General features: G+C 42.1%; 1 protein-coding gene across 2 annotated transcripts in view; it reads right to left on the bottom strand.

Moving 5' to 3' along the window:
* The window catches only part of rcor1 (REST corepressor 1), a 126,538-nt gene that overhangs the window by 67,383 nt on the left and 42,580 nt on the right, over positions 1 to 16,575 (bottom strand). The window lies entirely within an intron of this gene.

Genomic DNA, 16,575 nt, shown 5'->3' with positions numbered 1-16,575 from the left:
CTGATTATCTTATTTGTAATTGAGCAGAATGCATAGACATATTTGCGTATTGCAAGTTTGAATGGGTTGTGATTTAACAAGTCGAAGAGTGTGGTGCTGGAAAAGCACAGCCGGTCAGGCAGCATCCAAGGAGCAGGAGAGTCGATGTTTCGAGCATAATCCCTTCATCAGAAATCATTTAATAAGACTTAGCAACAAGAGCAATAATTATCATGCATAAGCATCAGAACCATCTGGACAGGACACTCCTTGCAGAAATCACAAATATTAAAATACCATGTTGCTATTTTTGGCAATAGCAACCCCATAATTAATATTGTGGAACTGCAACTTGAAAATCACGTGTCAAAATTGGAAAGGTGCATTAGAAAAATTTGATATCTATTGACATCTGTCTGGACACAACAGACATGTGGAGACTGTTTAAGGAGCAGTTGTTTCGAGTGATGCATAAATTTGTTCCTCTCAGACAGGCAAGGAGTAAGATCAAGGAGCCTCAGATACGAGAACAGAGGAGCTTCTCAGCAAAAGCAAAAAGCCAACTTACACAAGGTGGAGGAAACAAGGGTCGAGCACAGCTTTAAAGGATTACAGGCTTGCTAGAGAGGAGCTCAGAAATGGATTGAGGAGAGCCAACAGGGGGCACGAGAAAGGCTTGGCAGGATGGATTAGGGAGAACCCAGAGGCATTTTACTCATACGTGAGGAACAAGAGAATGATCAGGGAGAAGGTAGGGCTGATCAGGGATAGTGTAGAGAACATGTGCTGGTGTCTGAGCAGATAGGGGAAGCCCTAAATGAGTTTTTTTGCTTCAGTTTTCACTAAAGAAAGGGATATTGTTGTGAATGAGAACTTTGAGGAGCTGGGAAATAGGCTTGAACAGATCAGGATTGAAGAAGTTGATTTGCTGGAAATTTTGGTAAATATTAAGGTTGCTAAGTCCCCAGGGCCAGACCAGATTTATCCTAGGTTGCTCCAGGAAGCAAGAAAAGGAGGTTGCCAAGCCACTGGCGAAGATCTTTGCTTCCTCACTCTCCAAGGGAATTGTACCAGAGGATTGGAGGGAGGCAAATGTTGTTTCTCTTTTCAAGAGGGGTAATTACACACCAGTCAGTCAGTCTTACGTCTGTGGTCAGCAAGGTTTCGGAAAGAATTCGGAGGGATAAGATTTATGACTATTTGGAAAAGCGCAGTGTGAATAAAGGCAGTCAGCATGGCATTGTGAGGGGCAGGTCATGGCTCACAAGTATGACAGTTCTTTGAGGAGGTGATTCGACAAGTTGACAAAGGTCAAGCAGTGGACGTGATGTACAGAGGAACCTCGATTATCCGAATATCAAGTATCCGAATTCCGGATTATCCGAAGATGATGATCTCAAGGTCCCGATAGAAACATTACATCAAAGACGAGTTTCCAACACAGATCGTGTCTTTTGTTTACAGTTATTAAAAGAGAACTTGGCTTACTGAAATGATGCCAAGAACAGTCCTGGACATCGATGAGAGTCCAGGCATCATCTCCAAATGACTGACCTTCTGCCCTCGCTCTCTCTCCCCTCTCACTTTCCCTGGAGCTCTACACAAGGGTGTACCTTAAAGCCCCTTTCCCCAGATAACCTCTCTAATATTGTCCAGTACAGGGCAAAGGTGGAACCTGTCAACCAGTAAAACGTTGTCCTGTATATGGACTTCAAGGAATTTGATGAGGTTCCCCACAGTAGCCTCATTCATAAGTCAGGAGATGTGGGATACAGGGAGATCTGGCTGTCTGGATTCAGAATTGGTTGGCTGACAGAAGACAATGATTGTAGATGCAAAGTATTCTGCCTGGAGATCAGTGGGGAGTGGTGTCATGCAGGGTTCTGTTCTTGGGCCTCTGCTCTTTGTAGTTTTTATAAATGACTTGGATGAGGTGGAGGGGTGGGTTAGTAAACTTGCCAATGACACAAAGGTCGGAGGTATCATGGATAGTATCAAGGACTATTGCAGGCTGCAGGGCGACATAGACAGGATGCAGAGCTGGGCTGAGAAATGCAAGATGGAGTGCAACCTGGATAAACGCAATGTGATGCATTTTGGAAGGTCGAACCTGAATGCTGAATATAGGATTAAAGACAGGATTCTTGGCAGTGGAGGAACATTGGGATCATGGTGTTTAAGTGCACAGATCCCTCAAAGTTGTCACCCAAGTGGATAGGGTTGTTAAGAAAGCATATGGTGTTTTGGCTTTCATCAACAGGGGGATAGAGTTTAAGAGCTGCAAGGTTTTGCTGCAGCTCTACAAATCCCTGGTGAGATGGAAATGTGTTGCTGGAAAAGCGCAGCAGGTCAGGCAGCATCTAGGGAACAGGAGAATCGACGTTTCGGGCATTAGCCCTTCTTCACTATTGCCACACTTGCAATAGTGCGTCCAGTTCTGGTCGCCCTACTATAGGAAAGATACAAAGACTTTGGAGAGGGTGCAAAGAAGGTTTACCAGGATGCTGCCTGGACTTGAGGGCTTGCCTTATGAAGAAAGGTTGAATAAGTTCGGACTTTTCTCTGTGGAGAGAAGGACGAAGAGGAGACCTGATAGAGGTGTACAAAATAATGTGAGGAATAGAGAGAGTCGATAGCCGGAGACCTTTCCCCAGCGTAGGACTGAGGTGTTAGGAGGATGGTAGAAAGGAGATGTTAGAGGTAGGTTCTTTACAGAGAGTTGTGAATGGTGGCTGAGTGGTTAGCACTGCTGCCTCAACGCCAGCTATCCAGGTTTGATTACAGTCTCGAATGACTGTGTGGAGTTGACATGTTCTCCCCACATCTGCGTGGGTTTTTCCTCTAGGTGTTCCAGTTTCCTCCCACAGTCCAAAAATGTGTAGGGTAGGTGGATTAGCCATGGGAAATGCAGGGTTACAAGGATTTGTTTTGGGGGAGGGGAGTGTAAGAATCTGGGTGGGATATTGTTCGGAGGATTGGAGTCCACTCAATGGGCCAAATGGCCTGCTTCCACACCATAGGAATTCTAGTGATTTGCTTCCTGGTTGAAAACAAAACATGCAGCACAAAAATGATTTGTTGAAGTTGGAAAACTCAGTCAAACCCTACAACTTTTAAGCAATTTCAAAAGAGATAACAAACGCAAATATGAAAAGTTTAGTTATTTTCTACACAAAGGCAGCGCAAGAATGAACATGTCTAAACATATGTTGCTTCAATTACTTTAAAAAGCCATTCAAATCACATTTAACAATAACTACAAGGAGCACAGGAAATTAGTAAAATTTCCCTCTGTACAACTAATTTTGTACACACCAAATCAGGAGCTCTAACTACATTGTTATTTTAAAAAAATGCAGAGTGTAAAAATCACATTGCATTGCTCAAGAGATCCTATCATTTTAGGAAAGTTGAATCATTCCTTTTCTTAACAGAACAGTGAAAGCCACAATGAAACAAGTACAACTGACCTAAATAATTCTTTTTTCTTACTGACTTTTTTTCAAATCCATTTGTCTTTTTTTTTTAATTATAAAAGCTAGACTATTTGCACTCTTCCTGCAATAGAATTCAGTTCAGGTTGGCTTATTAGCATCAAACACCCTACATGATTTACATGAGGCAGCAACTGTTACAATTGGTTCTCTCCAAAACCAGAAGCATTATGGCAAATTTCTTTGTGGATTAATTCAGTTTCAAAAAGAAACAAACACGGAAGTACAACGGGGTTGTTAATTATATAGCTAAAAGATATCACAAGCCGTGCTATAAAAATAGCAGACTAGCCTATATTCCGACATTTAAAAATTTATTTATGGAATGTGTGTTGCTGGTTTCCCAACTTTTTGCCCTCAGGAAGACAACGTGAACTACTTTCTGAAAATTCTACAGCCAGAGATATAGATACAGACATCCTATTGCGAGAAAAGGAGTTCCGGAAGGAAAGTATGTGGATTGGCAGAAACATACAGGTGGTTTTCCCATATCACAGTCATACAGCATAGAAACAGACCCTTCGGCCCATGCAGACTATAATCCCAAATTCATTTAAGCCCACCTGCCTGTGCTTGGCCCATATCCCTCCAAACATTTATTAATGTACTTATCTAAAATGTCTTTTAAATTTAACTATATCTGCACCCACCACTTCCTCTGGCAGTTCATTCTACACATATCACTGCAAAACAAAATGCCCCCCATCCCCTTTTCAAATCTCTGTCTCTTGTGTCACTTATAAATATGCCCCGTGGCCTTGTCTTTTCCCTAGGTTGGGAGATTTCAAGTGTCATTCACCTTATCTATACCCCTCATGATTTTATAAACCTTTATAAAAGGTCACCCCTCAACTTCCTACACTCCTACCAGGCCTCTCCTTTAATCCAAACCCTCCATTCCCAACAAAATCCTGGTATATCTCTTCTGAATCCTGTCCAGAGGTGGTTCTGGTGAAGTTCTCAGCTGTGTCCCTAAATAGCACACTTCAGCATAGTGGAACTCAAATCCCAAGTTGGCACATGAGCACACCAGGACTCTAACATTCAAGAAACTAGGTGCTGAAGCTGTTTTTTAAACCCCACTTCCCTGTCATGGCATCTCCCCCTCATGACAAATTAAATTAAATTAGACTAATTATCATTTCATTACAAATGATAGTAAATGATCAAACATTAACAACAACTATGCGAACTTTGTTTTTCTAGGTGATAGAGGTAGTGGACATGAAAGGTGCTGTCAAAGAAGTGGTGTCAAGTTGCTGCAGTGTATTTTGTAAATGGCTCGCATGCTGCCACTATGCACAGTGGCAGAGACCAATTAGCTCTTTTGGCTGTGCAGTTGGTTGGAGATGCAGCACAATGCCAGTTCAATTCCCACACTGACCAAAGTTACTATGAAGGTCCACTTTCGCAAGCTCACCTCAGATGAACTCCTCACCATCAGTCATCTCTCTGTCTCTGACAGAAGATCAGCCCTAGGGTCCTCAAGGACAATGGTGACTTTACCTTTAACTTTAAGGTGTTAAATGTAGTGTCAGCAGGTGGGCTGCTTTCTCATGGTTGGCAACACATTTGGGTGTTGGAGTTTAATGTTAAAAGATTGAATGGGAAACCTTTCTGGACATTAATGTAATATTAAAGAGTTAGACTGCAAAACCGAATATTCTGGAGAGAGGTAGGGGCAACATTGTCTCAGAAGAAGCATGTAGACTATCCATTATAATTTACACTTCATTTAGACAGTCATTTGCGATTACTCCCCTGCTGTTGTTAAATTAGACTATTATTTAATCTCTTCTTTCCAGAAGCAGTTTCCCAGAAGGTGGCGGGAATGAACTGCTTGGGAGGGGAGGGTAGTGAGGCGAGAGACCTCTAAACCTTGAAAAAGTACTTGGATGAGCACTTGAAATGTCATAACTTCCATGGCTACAGGCCAAGTGCTAGAAAATGGCACTAGTGCAGATTTAGAGTAGCTTTGTCAATGCTGACTCAAAGGGCCAAGGGGCCTCTTCTGTACTGTCTTTATGTGGGGAAGCTTTCTGATTCCCATCTGTTGACTGAGGCTGCACTACTGATGCTTGCGCAGATAAGTCAGATCCAAGTGCACATTGAACATAAAAGAGTGAGAGAGGGTGGGATAGAGCTTCAGAGCCTTCATCCTTTGGCTCAAGATCAGTCTTGTCCTGATACAAGCATTGATGCACGTGCTCAGTAGCTACCAACAGAGATGAGGTGCAGTTGATCACTGACTCCGCACATGGTGCTGCAGGTTCTAATGTTTAGACAAAAACAGAAATTGCTGGACCCTTCAGAAGGGTCACTGTACCCAAAACGTTAATTTTGCTTTTTCTCCATAGATGCTGAGGTTTCGTTTACTGGAATTTTTTGCTTTATTTTGCTTTTTAGACCTTGCTTTTTGATTGCACAGCTGCTATCAAGCCATTACCTTGCTGTTAGAGCCGTAATTAGCATTTGAATCTCTATTTGCAATTCTCAGGAAGCAGGCTGAATTGGAATGTTTGGAGCGAAAGCCAAACCAATAAAGCCGTCACACCCACCCCCCACCATCATGCTGTTCATTTGCACGAGGGGGGCTGGGGATGGGAGTTCATATTTTCCAAGACAGCTTGTAAGAGTTTCTGTTAATAAATGCGTACCAAAATTTCCTGACAGTGAGATTTTTCAATCATTTGCCTTGATTGGTCTTGTGGGGAGGCAGGAACTTTTCACATTGGTAACAGCTGAGTTTTTTAGAATGTTGAACAGAACAGCGCAACAACAGGTCGTTCGGCAAGTGTTAGGGATATTTAAGTGACTGCTGGACAAGCACACTCTGGACAGCAGTAAATTAAGGGGCATGTAGGTTAGGTCAATCTTAGATTAAGATAAATGACCGGCACAACATCATGCAAAGGGCCTCTTCTGTTCTATGTTCTAAATGCTTTCTGGCCAGAGATATGTCACACCTAGATTGTCTTGGGGAATCACAGAGTCTGGAAATTGTCTGCATAAGGATTCCTTAGGGATAGGGCACTAGCACTTGCTTCACCTGAGGATGATCTCATCCTGCCATCGTACTTGGGGCAACATGTGACTGAGTGACTCTGGGTTGTCTTCAGTGGCATGTGACTATAGGGGAGTGGCCAGAACATCTGGAGCATTGCCAACTGATTCGTACAAGGGGATGCATTCTCTTTGTTCGGGGTCTCTCTTCTGACTCAACTTTGCACACCCACAAACCGTATCAGAGGGATTACCGAGCTTGTACAAGCTTTATCAAACTTTAACAGTTTGCAGAAGTCCGTGTGCGTGATTTACATCTCATATGCAAAACCTCAGGAAAAGAACCTAACAGGTGGAGCTGTGTTCATCCAAGCAAGTGAAAATAAATCACATTCTTGACTTGCACCATGTAGGTAGTGCACAAGCTTTGGGGAATCAAGGGGAGAGTTATACACTACAGAATTTCAAGCCTCCTTTAGGCACATTAGTCAAATGCTAGTCCAGTTAGCACCTGCTCAATGGCAACCTTCTAAACTTTCAGAGTTCGAGTGATGATAATGCCATTGTAGAATGAGGTATTTGAATTTTGTCTCATTGGCGACAATGATTGCTTGGCAGACCTATAATTTGCCAGTCTGCCCAAGTCGGTCAGGTCTTGTTAAAGGCAAGTATACAATTCTTCAGCTACTGAAGCAGTGTAAATATTATGAGCAGCACAAGCAGTGAAGATCCCCACTTCTGACCTTTTGATGGAAGGAATGTTGGTTAAGCAGCTGAATAGTTGAACCTCTAGCACACTACCCTGAGGTACTCTTACACTGATGTGCTGGGCTGAGGTGACTGGCTTCCAGCAACCAAAACCATTTTTCTTCATAGTAGGTATAACTCTCATATAGATCCAGAGCAAAAACCCTTCAATTATTTCAATTTGGCTTAGTTGCCTTAATGTCAAAAGCAGTCATTGTCACTCTATCTGGCTTGTTATATGGAAGATGCAAACAAAAAAGACTCAAATTCTCCACACACAAAAGCAGGTAAATGAAACGATGAAGTTTCTTCAACGAAGTCCATACAGAATATTTTGCCCAGAACCCTAACTGATAAAACATGCAACTTATTCAGTTTGATAAGAATTTTTCTCACTGAAGTGTTTTTTGTGCTGAAGGTACAAATACATTACAGCAGAAGTACAAGAGGGACTTTGAAATTAGAAAAATACTCAACAGGTCAGGTACTATTTAAAAACAAACACCGGGTTAAAGGTTTCAGGTTGATGACGACCTTTCATCAAAACAGTGAAAAGTTTGAGATATTGTCAGACAGGGTACAAAACATGGCAACGAAGTGACAGAGGAGTTAGCTCTCCAGAGTCTAAGGGAATGGTAACAGAACAAGAAACAAAAGATGGACCAAGAAGTGGGTGTGTTACATTCTGAATGCAAAATAAAGTAAATCAAATAAATTATTTTGGACAAGAATACAAGAAGCATGGACAATAAGCTTGCGGATGACACCAATATTGGTGGTAGACAGTGAAGGTTATGTAACAGTACAAAGGGACCTTGATCAACGGGGCCAATGGGCTGAGGAGTGGCAGACAGAATTTAACTTTGATAAATATAACATGTTACATTTTGGCAGGACTTAACACAATTAATGGTAGGCCCTGGAATGTACTGTCGAACAGAGACATCTAGGGGTTCTGGTGCATAATTCCTTCAATGTTGCATCACAGATAGACAAGGTGATAAATGTGGTTGGCACACTGCGTTCTTTGCTCAGACCATTGAATATAAAAATTGGGACATCATGTTGTAGTCATACAGGATGCTGGCAAGGCCATTTGTGAGATATTGTATATAGTTCTGGTCATCCTGCTATAGGAAGGATATTATTAAATTGGAACGGGTACAGAAAAGATTTATAAAGGAAATTTCTGTGCCTGGAGGGTTCAAGTTGAGGAGAGGCGAGAAAGGCTCAGACTTTTTTCAATGGAGTGTAGGAGACTATCAGGTGGCCTTATAACCCTTTATAAAATCATTGATAAGGTGAATAGCAAAAGGCCTTTTTGCTTAAGGTGGGGGAGCTCAAAACTGAAGGGCATTATTTTAAAGTGAGAAGATAGATTTATAAAGGGACCAGAGTGGCACGTTTTTCCACACAGACTGTGGTTCATATGTGGAACAAACTGCCAGAGGAAGTGGTAAATGCAGGTACAGGCACAACATTTAAAAGACATTTATATAGGTACATCAACAGGAATGGTTTAGAGGGATATGGATCAAACACAGGCAAGTGGTACTAATTTAATTTGGGAAATTTGGTCAGCACAGTCGAGTTGGACTGAAGAGTCTGTTTCCGTGCTGTATAACTATGACACGATGACTCTATAGAACAAAATTGACAGGAGACAGTTTACAGCCTGAAAGTTCTAAACGCATTATTGAGGCTGTAAGGTGTATTATCGAAGGATGAGTTGCTATTGTTGAAGTTTACATTTAGCCTCACAAAACCATGCAGTAGGCCAGAGCTTGAGATGCCAGCATGAAAACAAGTTAGAGAATTAAATTTGCAGACTACCAAAAGCTCGGGCTTTGTTTGCAGATTGAATGGAGGGGTTTCTCAAAGTGGGCACCTCAATCTGTACTTAGTGTTATGTACAAGAGACCACGCTTTCAGCAGCAAACCTGAACCACTGGTGAACAAAGAGCCAATGCAATCTTCTTAAAATCTATTTACAGACAAGGAACGAGAAGAAAATAGAGCGAATCAGAGCCAAAACAGATTCAGAAGGAGACAAAGGGAAACACTAGGTTGGCAAGAAAGAGACAGAAAAGGTGTGAGATAAAATCTGAGTTGCAATAAAAGATGTATCTATCAAGCCAAAGCAGATACACTAAAGTGACCAAAAGATAATTTGGAAGTGAAATTTGAAATAGATACTAAACAAAGGGTGAAGGAGGGGAGAGAAAGAGGCGGTGGTGTTTAGGAAGTGAAACTTAGAGCACAAAACCTAGATAACCGAAAGCATTGCTAATGGTGCACCAGAGGGAGGATTCAACAGAACACTTAAGAGAATTCTCAGGGTAGGTGGAGAGATCACCGAAGAGTTGGAAGCTAGATGGTATGGATGGGGAATTATGCCATCAATTTACTATTAAACAAACAAAAACAAAACACACACTTCTCCTTTGTAGCTTTATCAAGTTATCCCTCAAATCGATGACCTCTAGTTTTATTCACTATTTAGTGGAGACATTGTTGTATCTATTCTATCAAGCTGTTTATAATTTTAAAGCCCTCTATTAGGCCATTTGTCAACTTTCACTTTTCTGGTGAGACCAAGGCAGTTCATCCCTTTCTGAAGGGTACAATCTTGAAATTTTGGCATCATTCTTCCTCACCTTTCTTATACCCCCTCCAATGCCTTTAAATATATGATCAGAACTTCACACAGTACTCCCAGGTGTGATCTAATCAATGTTCAGTACAAGCTTAGCATAATTCAAAGCTATTTATTCTATTCATCTGGCAGTACATCCTGATGTATGGTTTAATGTTTTTTTTAAGTTGCCATTGGTGGTTAATGCATTTTGCTTCTTTCCCCCATTTACACTCATATTTTCCCAAAAAGAAAAGACACCCCTATTTATCTTATTAAAACATCTGCCACTTCCTATTATGTTGTAACTCACTTGCCAGTTAATTGTCAATTCTGTAATAAATGCCTTTGTGTAACATTCAACATCCCTGAAAAATGCCCATGCCCCCTAAGCTGTCATGTGCAAATGCTTTTTTTTCCAAATCCATAGTCCAAATTATTATTAAAATAAATTCTAGACAACAGTGTTCGAACACTGATCTTTGTGGAACTACATTTTCTACCTTTTGTCATTATAAATAGCTTTACCTTTTACCTACACTTTAGTTTCTGCCTTATAGCCAGCTAGCTATCCCTGCTGCTTCTTGTTTCCTGACTGCATGTGTTGACCTTATTCCAGTCTATTCTGATGCTTCATTAAAACAAATCTAGAAATCTACATTAACGATGTTGAAAGTCAACAGCAAAACAGGACTGCACCACACTGAACTGCTGAGCAAGAAACGGGACACAATACTAACTAAATCATGAAGCTGAGTGACGGCAGTTCCAAACATACATCCTTGGCAAGTCGGTGCAGTAAAAGCAGTGGCTTATAAAGCAAAAAAAGTTAGCTCCTTCCATTATGGGGATTCTTCTAAAAATGTTTTCAATGGTAACAATTGTTTCATATACACTGTGCCTCATAGCTCACTTAATATAAAGAAAAATTAATCATACGCAGGATCACAGCATGAACAAAAAAAGAACATAAATAGATTCAGTGCAAGAAAAACTAAATACCATATTACATAAAGATTACAAAAACTAAAAGCAGGCAGAAGAGACAATAAATTATAATTCAAATACTAGGCAAGTGATAACATTTCAGTTAAATCGATGTTGGTCAAGATTTTGCAGAAAATCGCACACATATCCACCAAGAACTCCTTTCTCAGCCAGTACAACAATATAATGAATATGCTGCTTTGTAACTATTCCTGGCTTGACAGATGAAATTCTCAACAGAACAACTGGCTTGCTCCTCTGTGCAATGAGGGGAAGCAAAGAGGAATTATTTTCTCATGCTTGTGGCTCTACAAATCTACCTTTAGGATTTGGATAATAATTTACAAGTGTAAGTGTGGTAATTGACAGACTATATACCTACAACCTGAATTAGACAAGCACTACTATAACGTTAAATTGAACTTTCTCGATTTTAATAGTCTATTTGAAACAAACTTGACATTTGTGAACATTTAACAGCACATTTTAATAGTTTTAGATTAGATTCCCTAACGTGTTCACACTGACCCCCCGAAGAGTAAACCCACCTAGACCCATTTCCCTCTGACTATTGTACCTAACACTATGGGCAATTTAGCATGGCCAATTCACCTGCACATCTTTGGACTGTGGGAGGACACCGGAGCATCCGGAGAAAACCCACGCAGACCCACAGAGAATGTGCAAACTTCACACAGTCGCCCAAGGGCGGAATCAAACCTGGGACCCTGGTGCTGTGAGGCCACTGAGCACTGAGCCACCTTGCCACCCCACAGTGTATTCAGTGTATTTAAATACCACATTGAAAATTGTCTACATTATCCTACTGGTGAATGGATGCAAATTTCCAACAAATTGAGAAAGCAAACAAGCCTTGGAACTAGAGAAGCCTAATGTCATCTATTTCACTCATTCCAATATATAATATGGTACATGGCAACAAATACTTGATGTTAGCTGATTATCTGCATGAGAAAGTGTGACTTGGTCAAACTCTAAAATAAATCAGTTTACAAAAGTAGTATCTACCCATCATAAAAAGGAATATACATAGAAGCAATAAAAATAAATGCACAACAAAATACAATCTCGGAAGAAAAAGAAAATTCCAAGAAACTGAGCAATACTGAAGGTCAAACCAAATACAAGCTTAATGTGTAGCTATATTGGGGGAAAAAAAAAGACTTCCATTTAAGAAGTGTTGTAATTTCAAAAACATACTAAATCATTAGAAAGACCAAGAATCCAATCATCATATCAGAGTTATACAGCACAGAAATAGAACCTCTGGTCTAACCAGTTCATGCTGTACATAATGCCAAACAAAACCAGTCCCATGTGCCTGCTGCTGGCCCAGATCCCTCCAAATCTTTCCTATTCATGTACTTATCCAAATGTCTTTTAAACATTGTAGTTGTACCCGCATCCACCACTTTCCCAGGAAGTTCATTCTACACGCAAACCACCCTCTGTGCAATAAAAGTCCCTCATGTCTTTTTATTAAAAGCTTTCAAATCTTTTACAACTACATATAAAAACAATACCAAAATACAAGAGAGAGGTAGTTAAATGTCATATCACAATACTATAATAATAAACTACCTACTATTCTACCAGAACAAATGTACCTAATTAAACTATAATCAAATTAAATAAAAATTAAGTTGAGCTGAATTCAAATTAACTTAAATTGAATTAAATCACATTACTTTATTCTATTTCACTACCACACCTCCACAGAAGCTCCCACCCCTGGGAGCACCAATCATTGTACCTGTACTTTTCAACTAACCTCCCCCTCCCAAGGCCCAATGAGCACCCAAACTGATGCCCACGGCTATATCACAGCCCTAATTAATATTGTCAAAACGTCTGTGTCAATAATAAAACCGCTCCATTTTGTGGTGCACCATATTTGAGAGGTAGTCTTGGGGGAGATGCTCCATTACCAGCCTGTGCTGTGGTTCTGTTCGCCGAGCTGGAAGTTTTTGTTGCAAACGTTTCGTCCCCTGGCTAGGCGACATCATCAGTGCTTGGGAGCCTCCTGCGAAGCGCTTCTTTGATATTTCCTCCGGTGTTTATAGTGGTCTGTCCCTGCCGCTTCCGGTTGTCAGTTTCAGCTGTAGTGGTTGGTATATTGGGTCCAGCCTGTACCACCCATAAGACCTGGGCTTTTTCCAAGCATTCACCATATTTAAAATGATTGGGCTCTTACACTGTTTGATCACAGATTGAATCTTATCCACGAATAATAGATTAACTTGGGGACATCTCGACCGCGAGGCTTCAAACTAAATAGACTCAATCCCCGAGGGATGCCTGGAGAAAGAATACCTCATCTTCCGCCTCGGAACCCTTGAACACCAGGGATCAATGTAGACTTCACTAGTTTCCTCATCTCCCCTCCCCCCACCTTACCCTAGTTCCAAACTTGCAGCTCAGCACCATCGTAGTGACCTGTCCCACCTATCATAATCTTTCTTCCCACCTATCCGCTCCACCTATCACCTTTACCCCTTCCTCCATCTACCTATTGCACTCCCAACTACCTTCTCCCCAGCCCCACCCCCTCCCATTTATCTGTCCACCCCAGAGGCTTCCAGCCTCATTCCTGATGAAAGACTCCTGCCCGAAACGTCTATTTTCCTGTTCCTTGGATGCTGCCTGACCTGCATTTCCAACACCACTCTAATCTTGACTATAATCTCCAGCTTGTGCGGTCCTCACTTTTGTCTGTTTGAGATGACTATCACCTTAGGATCATTATACAACACCGCCACCCACCAGGCTGCCCCAAGACCAAAGCGCTCTAGGACCCCAAACAGGTATGGCTATTCTATCCGGTCATATGCCTTTCCCTCGTCTAGGGAGGCCACCAAACCCGGGATCAACCATTGCTGGCATACCTGCACTATGTTCAGGACACCCCCCAACCGATATCATTGGAAGAGCTACGGCTCTTGATAAAACTCGTCTCATCTCTTCACAATATAGGGCAATCCCTTTTCCAACCTCAGGGCCAGCACCTTTGACAGAGTTTTAAGTCTAGATTCAACAATGAAATTGGACTGTATGAAGCGTTGTCTTTGAGGTATTTCCCCTTCTTTAAAATGAGGGAGATATTAGCCTCCCCAAGAGAATGTAGAAGACAATCCTGTGTATATGAATAGCTATACATCCTCAAAAGTGGCTCCACCAACACATTTATGAATTCCTTATAAAACTCACTCAGGAAAGAGGAGACCTCTTTTTTTGCCACCTGTGTGCGCAATGAGTCGCGAGCAGCCTGGAGTGCCATGATACGCTGCAGCTTGACCAATGAAAGCCTATTATAGCATGCTTCCTCAGCTACCTTCAGCCATATCTCCAGCCTCCGTTGCTGCTCCTCCTTCTAATTGTTGAATATGAAATGATCAGGCCTCAAATATGCCTTCGTGCCTCCCAAAGTATTGCCGGATTACTGGCCGTACCTGAGTTGATATCCCAGAAGGCCCTGAACACACTTGTAATGTACTCAACAAGTTTGCTATCCCTTAACAGGAATGGGTCCATGCAACAGTGCCATACATCTATTCCACCACCTTTGATTTTAACATCTAAATATACCGCCACATGGTCCAAGATAGTTATACCCCCAATTTTGCAAGCCAATGTTTCTGTCGAAACAAACTGATAGCATAAGGAATATGTCAATTTGTGTGTGGCACTTGTGTGGGTTGGAATAAAAAGTAAAGTCTCTCCCATTAGGGTGGAGCTGCCTCCACACATCCACTAATCCCTACTCCTCACACAAGTTCATCAACTGCCTAGAATGCAAGGGCGTACCTGCTGGGCCCCTTGGCATCCTGTCTACCCTGGGATCCATTAGGCGGTTAAAATTCCCTCCCATGATCATGTGGCACACCCCAAGATTGATTAATTTGGCAACTGCGTTAATTAGGAAGTTTAAGAGGGTGCATTGGAGGACAATAAATATTTAGGAATATTAGAGTTGGGAGGTCATGTTGCTGCTATACAGGACATTGGTTAGGCCACTGTTGGAATATTGCGTGCAATTCTGGTCTCCTCCCTATCGGAAAGATGTTGTGAAACTTGAAAGGGTTCAGAAAATATTTACAAGGATGTTGCCAGGGTTGGAGGATTTGAGCTACAGGGAGAGATTGAATAGGCTAGGGCTGTTTTCCCGAGAGCATCGGAGGCTGAGGGGTGACCTTATAGAGGTTTATTAGATTATGAGGGGCACTAATAGGATAAATAGACAAAAAGTCTTTTCCCTGAGGTGGGGGAGTCCAGAACTAGAGGGCATTGGTTTAAGAGTGAGAGAGGAAGGATACAAAAGAGACCTAAGGGGCAACATTTTCATGGAGGGTGGTACGTGTATGGAATGAGCTGCCAGAGGAAGTGGTGGAGGCTGGTACAATTGCAACATTTAAGAGGCACTTGGATGGGTATACAAATAGGAAAGATTTGGAGGGATATGGGCCGGGTGCTGGCAGGTGGGACTAGACTGGGTTGGGATATCTGGTCGGCATGGACAAGTTGGACCGAAGGGTCTGTTTCTGTGCTGTACATCTCTAGGACTATGATACCATACTCCTCTTCGAGCTTTAAGAATGATGAACCATCCATGTTCGTCCTTAATTTGCTCAGTTACTTGGAATGGGAGGTTCCTTCTTACCGGTATAGCTAACCCTTTACTTTTGGAGCTAAAGGAAAAGAAAAATACCCTGTCGTGACCCCACTGCTGCAGCTTCACATGTTCCTTATCAGTTAAAACGTGTCTCCTGCAGCAGGGCAATGTCAACCCTTTCCTTCCTTTTTTTCAAAAATGGGGGAATGGCTGCCTTTTACATTGCAGATGCACTCACTACCTGAACAAGGCAGCCCGTGGTTTCCCAAGAGGAGGAAGCTTATCTGAGATGCAGCAAGCAACAAAGACATTAACTCTACAAAGTCTAAAAACTACTCCAACTAAAAATACTAACCACTACATTTAACGTAAACACCCAAATAAACCCCAGTTCACTAGAGATCTCCCCACTTCCCACAGGGGACAATCCTCCCAATCCTTGCAATCATCCTGGCTCCTTTCAGCTGAAGCCAGGTCCCAGCACCAGGCAATTCACAGACAAACAGAACATGTTATTTACATTCCTGAGAGTTAACATTGGATAGGTAAAAACGACTGCAGATGCTGGAAACCAGATTTTGGCTTAGTGGTGCTGGAAGAGCACAGCAGTTCAGGCAGCATCCGAGGAGCAGCAAAATCGACGTGTCGGGCAAAAGCCCTTCATCAGGAATAAAGGCAGAGAGCCTGAAGGGTGGAGAGATAAGTGAAAGGAGGGTGGAGGTGGGGAGAAAGTAGAATAGAGTACAATAGGTGAGTGGGGGAGGGATGAAGGTGATAGGTTGGGGGCAGGGGGAGGGTGGAGTAGATAGGTGGAAAAGAAGATAGGCAGGTAGGACAAGTCATGGGGACAGTGCTGAGCTGGAAGTTTGGAACTAGGGTGAGGTGGGGGAAGGGGAAGTGAGGAAACTGTTGAAGTCCACATTGATGCCCTGGGGTTGAAGTGTTTAGATTAGATTACTTACAGTGTGGAAACAGGCCCTTCAACCCAACAAGTCCACATGCCCCGCCGAAGCGAAACCCACCCATACCCCTACATTTACCCCTTACCTAACACTATGGGCAATTTAGCATGGCCAATTCACCTAACCTGCACATCTTTG

Source organism: Chiloscyllium plagiosum, unplaced genomic scaffold (assembly GCF_037043375.1).
Source record: "Chiloscyllium plagiosum isolate Xiang-an unplaced genomic scaffold, Cpla_swu_hap1 HiC_scaffold_8, whole genome shotgun sequence".
Lineage (NCBI taxonomy): Eukaryota > Metazoa > Chordata > Chondrichthyes > Orectolobiformes > Hemiscylliidae > Chiloscyllium > Chiloscyllium plagiosum.
This window is presented reverse-complemented; position numbering and strand designations above follow the sequence as displayed.